The sequence below is a fragment of the Nycticebus coucang genome, chromosome 16 (genome assembly GCF_027406575.1).
Source record: "Nycticebus coucang isolate mNycCou1 chromosome 16, mNycCou1.pri, whole genome shotgun sequence".
Taxonomy (NCBI): domain Eukaryota; kingdom Metazoa; phylum Chordata; class Mammalia; order Primates; family Lorisidae; genus Nycticebus; species Nycticebus coucang.
In genome coordinates, this window is record NC_069795.1 from 86,014,649 (window position 1) to 86,020,943 (window position 6,295).

A 6,295-nucleotide genomic window follows, 5' to 3' on the forward strand; every position below is an offset into this window, starting at 1 on the left:
AGTCCCCAGAGCTGCTCTGGGCCACCCGCGCCTCTACCGTCTAGACGAGATGAAGAGAGGAGGGAATGAGGAATGAAAGGAATGAGAGGCTGTGTCAGAGAGGGCAGGGGCTCTGGGTGCTGTTAGCCCTCCGTTTATACACGGGGAGGTGGAAGTCACGTGGGGCCTGTTCACAGGCAGCAGATTCAGTGACTGTCCCGACATTGACTAGGAACCCCTTCTCCCAACTCCAGAGTCCTTGCAAAACTGAGGTGAAACAGAGGGATGGGAAAGGCACACCCTCCTAGCCAGCTGCTCTGCAGGTCAGCGCCTTCTGTCTTTTATTTCAAACTCCCCTTCTCCACGGCCACAGGCTGTTTGGTGTAAATATGTCTTCCATGAGCAAGACATTCATAATTCCCATGAAATTAGCAAAGATTTTTTTTTTTTGTTGTAGTTGTTATTTGCTTGGTTTTTTATTTTTTTAGTTGAGTGTGACCTTTTAAAATCTCTTCATTGTTGTTTTGGGGGCAAAGAATTTATGGTCACTTTTTATTTCTGAATGGCAAAAATAATATATGAACCTTTAGAAATTGAAGCTTGTTCTTCAAATTTTGTTATGTTTTTTTGAAAGGATTAAAGATGATTTTATTTTAGTATTTAAAGGTGGGCAAGCTGAAAGGCAGCCGTGCTCTAGGGGCTGAGTACCAACCTTGACATCAGGAAACCCAGGCTCGTGCCCGCTTCGGCAGCACATACACTAAAATTGGAATGATGCGGAGAAGATTAGCATGGCCCCTGCGGAAGGATGACATGCAAATTTGTGAAGTGTTCCCTATTTTTAAGATGGAGACTTTACCTCTTTTATGTTTACATGGATGGAACTGGAAAATATTCCTTTTAGTAAAGTATCTCAGGAATGGAAAAAAAAAATCCAATGTACTCAGTACTACTATAAAACCTATTTATAATCACTCACACTTTCATATGAGAGATGAATCACAACTATAGTCCAGAATGAAGGAGGGAAGGGGTGGGGGATGGAAAGGAAGGGGAGTGGTTCCATAGAGAGAGGGTTAATTAATGGTGGGATCACACCTGTGGAGCATATTGCAAGGGTACAAGTCAAATCTATCAAGTATTGAACACAAATGTCTTAACACTGTGATTAAGTAAATGAGGTGAAAGCTATGTTAATTAGTAGGATGTAAGCACTCCAATTTGTACAAATAATCAACACATTGAATCCCACAAAGGCATAAATGTATTCATGATCTATGTATATAGGATTTAATAAAAAAATTAAAAAAATAAAAATGAAAATAAATAAAAATGAGTTTAAAAAAATAAATAAAAATATTAAACTTTAAAAAAAAGAAAGAATAGAAAACCCAGGCTCCAGTGCCAGCTCTGCTTATTTCCTGGTTTTTGGTTAATTTAATTTAATTTATTTATTTAGTTTGGTCAGATCAATTTATCTTCTTAAGCTTCGATTTCTTAGTCTTTAAAGTGGGGACATTAATATCTACCTCCGTAATTATTTAAATTTATTTGACAGAGATCTATGAGCTTTCACTAGATAACAAGTGATGTTTTTGAGACTGAGATAAAATCATGAACAAATCAGCTAAAGTCTCTGCTCACTCTGAGATGATAGCAGAGATTAAAGGAGTGAGATGTACTGAAGTGTTTAGCACAGTGCCTGGCATGTAATAGCTGCTTAATAAGTTATAAAGCTTGGGGTCCTGAGATGGTGGTTTCAGTCTTCCATGGCGTTAAGCAGCTGGAAGACCTTAGGAAGCTCCAGGTACCTAAGTACTTTCCAGTGCTGCCCTGGGCTAGTGTGACCTTCTGGCACAGAAATGCTTGAGGTTGTTCCTACATGTCACCGTTCTTACTGGGTTTCTGTAGATAGGAAACTATTCTGCTTGTATAAGTCCCATTCATGTAGTATCAAGACCAGGGTCGCTGGCTCTAAGTATGTGTATTGAATGGTTCCTATCTTACGGATCAGTTTTAAGACTTAAAATTAAATTTCTAACTATGTGTCCGTTTGTCTCTTGCTTTCTCCTTACTAACCGTTCTCTGCCTATTAGTAAGCAGCTTAGCTGAAAAGAAATGAAAATCTGATGAAATCTGCTCTGTTCCTAGATGAGCTTACTTTCACAGAAGAAAAGTGTTGGGGGTGGGTGGGTAGGTGGCCAGTGATCATGGTCCATGATATTTCCACCTACTCGGGTTGGTCTATTTTAAGAGATCAGTGCAACTCCTTTCTGGTGATGGTTCGGGAGTTTCAAAAGAAGTGAATTTGGGTCTCAGAACCAGCACTAGTTAGCTAAGTCCAAGTCAGAGAATCATGGAAAGAATGCACAATAAACACTATTTATTTGTTTATTTATTTATTTTATTAATTTAATTTTTTAAGACAAAGTCTTACTCTGTCCCCCTCAGTAGAGTGCTGTAGTGTCACAGCTCACAGCAACCTCAAACTCTTGGACTCAAGCAATTCTCCTGTCTCAGCCTCCTGAGTAGCTGACACTACAGGTCTGTGCTGTAACACCCAGCTGGTTTTTCTATTTTTGGTGGAGATGCAGTCTTACTTTAGTTCAGGCTCAAGCAATCCACCCACCTCCACCTCTCAGAGTGCTTAGACTATAGGCATGAGCCACTGCGCCTGGTGAATAAACACTATTTAGTTCAACCCTTATTTTACGTTTAAGAGAACTGTGGTCTAGAACTGTGATGTCCCTTCCCTGTAGGATCCATCTGCTAATTAGTGGCAGATAGTGTGACACAAACATCACATAAATAGTCATAGAACCCAACTAAAACCTAGGTCTCCTGACAGTCCAAAGCTTGTTCCTTTAACCTTCTGAAAGCTGGTGATACCCCATAATACTCTTCTTTTAGAATTTTGAGATCTCCTTCCCCTAAACAATTGCTGGGTAAGTTTGGGGAACTTCATGGTATTGACTTCATGATATTGACTTCACCAACTAGAATTAAGAGCTGCATGTTAATACCTGCAAGGATATAAAAATGAAGAGTCTTCCGATTTATTGAGTGGAATCTTAAATACAGAAATAGAGCCAAAAATGAATATAATAAGTGGAGGTAGGCTTTGTTTAAACCTAAGAAAGACCTTTTCAGCATGCAAAGCTATAGAAGCTAGAATGTTCTGCCTGGGAAGAGTAAGCTCTTTACCGTTAGAGGTGACCAAGCAGATGCCAGATGCTCATGAGATAGTAGGTGGTTTGGGTGACCTTTAAGACCTTCTGGATCTTTAATAAACCTGTGTGAATGTAGGAGGTCCAGGCATGTAAGTAATCCCTTCGCGATCACATCTGTGCATCTGTACTGTCCACCAGCCAGTCACTGCCTTTTGCTCATTACATTTACTATCTACTATGTAAAGTAGTACTTCCCTTTATTTGTTCTAAAATTAACTCTTGCAGACTTTGGGGTGAGGGAAGGTTGGGATAGTTCTGTTTTTTCTGAAATTTTTTGATTAAGTATCGTCCATTCTATCAAGTATTGTCCTATCTCTTCTCAGCCTGCCCTTTTCTAGATTGAGAAAATCTAATTTTGTTAAATCTATCTTTATACCAACGAGCCTCCGTCATATTGGTGATTTGAATAGTTCTCTGTCCTTCTCCCACCTCCCTAGCTCCACTAAATTTTTCTTGAAGGTCCGTGAATAGAACTGCCACGTTTTTCCTGAGCCCACACACTGCTTTCATGTGAACATGGGATAATGCCTTTCTGTCTGGCTTCCATACTCTTGAGGATGAAGCACAATGTCCCTGTGAGCCGCTCAGCTTTAGCAGCCATTGGAGTTCAGTTTTGTCAGAGCTGATCTCAATTTCTGCCCTGCCATCATTAGCTGTGTGACACTGTAGGAGTCAATTTTCCCTTGTATAATGGGAAAAACAATACCTAAAAAAATTGCTAAGAGACTAAAAGGGAAAGAAAAGGAAAAAGATCTATGCAAGTGTCTTGCACGATGTCTGGTACAGAAGCTGTACTTCATACGTGTTGGTGGAAGTGAAATGGAACAGACTTAAGTATGTTTCCTGAGCTGTGATATGTTAGTCCATCATTTTATAAATAGAGATTGTACATATTTTACCTAAGAGAACGGCTTTATATTTGCCCAAACTGAAGCTCGGTCAATACATTTTTTTCTTCCTTCTTCTTAGATCTTTGTGTCTGTAAAATTTAAAGTCAGGAGACTCCAGTTTAAATCTCTTCTGTGTGACGTCTTAGCTCTATGATCTTGGCTTGCTGTGATCTTGGTTCAACTACAGCATTGAGATAATAGAAATACTTGACCTGGAAACCCAGGCTCTGAACCTCAATCAACTCAGAATTCAAATCCTAGCTCCATCAATGTGTAGCCTCGTGACCGTGGACAAGTTGCTTAGCTTAACCTTTCTCAGTTCCCTAATACGCAGGAAGAAAATATAACACTATCCTCCCAGAGTCCTCGTCATAACTCAGTGAGATAACTATGGACACCCTCTAATCTAGCCCTGGTCACACACAGAAGGTTCTCAGTAACAGTGAGATGTGTTCGTCCTCATGTCCCGGTTGTCCAAATGCTTTGTGACTTCTAAAGAGGTGTGCAGATAGGAGGAGCTGTTGTTTGGCATTTCTTTACCCAGAAGCAGTGCTGTGTAGTTAGAGAGAGTAGATTTGGAGTCCAACGGGGTTTCGGCTGCTGTCGGTTTTGGAAAGGCGCTGCTCCATGAGGCTTGCGTTCTTTGTCTCCAGTAGTGATGATCCATCTCTTCCTGTTTACCTTAAAGAGTTGCCTTAAGTATCAGATGAAATATTTATGGTCAAGCCAATGTCATCTGAAAATGAGACCCTGTAATGACGAAGCGCTCAATGACATTTGTGAAAATGGAGGGACTTTGTGACTTTGTATTTCTTCTTCCATGTGTGTCATTAAAATGTGAAATAACACCCAACTCCGTGTCCTGTGGACCTGGATGTCTGATTTCTAGTGATCTTTATGTTCATATTGTCTATTTGAAGAGACTGCAACAAATCTGACTATCTTGTTTCTATGATCTTTGTCATGATGACATGTATGATACTGATCAATTTTGCAGTCAAGCTGCTCTAGGACGTAAAAGTCCAGTCGCGGTATCGTTAATCTCTGAAAATTCAAATCTTTGAGTATCAATCGTTCCCTCCTTCACCCCAGTCCTAGCCTCTTAAAGAGCAGTGCTTTGTTAAAATCCTTCTGTTGCTTTTCTCATAACAGGTTATGTTTGTTACAATCCATGACCCCACGCTTTGTATGAATTCCAGACATGGCAGCGAGATTTAGTAATTCCCAGGGAACTTTTCAGATGGGTGGCAATGGCAGTGGGATGCTCCCTCTGGTCTAGTGACCATCTATAATGGCAGGCTGTGGATTCTGGACAATGGTTCCACAATTTTACTTGTGACTTCTGGAGACTTCTGGAGTAAATGCCGTTGGTCTATGTGATTTATTTACTCAAGTTCATCCTTTCCTTTTAGTGGGTGGCATTGGGGGGAGGCAGTACTCAGCATGAAGCCTTGATTTGGCAGGCAATCAATCTGATTTCCCCAAATCTGCTATGAACTTGCTGGATGAACCTGAGCAAATCATTTTCATCTGTGGCTTGGTGTCTCCTCCTGAGACTGGAAGGGGTTGAATGGAATGATCTCCAATGTCTCTCCCAGTTTCATCATTTTGTGATTCTAAACTATGCTGTCATTCATAGTTCTTCCTGGGAAGGTCCTCAATGGGCAATAAAAAGGATAACTGAGGTGGCACCTGTTGCTCAAAGGCGCCAGCCCCATATGCTGGAGGTGGCGGGTTCAAACCCAGCCCCGCCCAAAAACTGCAAAAAAAAAGGGCAGCTGAAATATCTGGCAATACACCTTGTTTTCCTTGCCAGCACTCAGAAGCTCTGCTTCTGATAAAACCATGGGGAAAGCATCCCTCATCCTTGATCAAACACATTAGACCACGAAACTCAGCAACTAGCATGACAACCCTCAGAGCAGACAAGCACTCAAGGAGATGATGTGAAATAATTGGTATTGATTTCCTATTAGCCAAATAAATTGCAAAAGTATTATAAATGTTATTTAGAGTTAAAAAAAAAAAAAGGTGAGGGGAGAGATTACTTTGCTTGTTTCGTCATGCTGACGTTGGAACTCTGTCTTCACTTAAGGCCTAATGCAGGGGAAGGGACTTGAATGGAACAGACTGCCGAGTTCTTCCCTGATGGCATTTTCTTGCTGGTGACCTTGGGCAAGTCTGTTTTCCTGTTTG

General features: G+C 40.8%; 1 non-coding gene across 1 annotated transcript; it reads left to right on the plus strand.

Annotated features, from left to right (window-relative positions):
* Positions 1 to 715: 715 nt before the first annotated feature.
* Positions 716 to 822, plus strand: LOC128568219 (U6 spliceosomal RNA). Its single transcript, XR_008375041.1, has one exon. It is a non-coding gene; the product is annotated as a U6 spliceosomal RNA (small nuclear RNA).
* Positions 823 to 6,295: the final 5,473 nt, after the last annotated feature.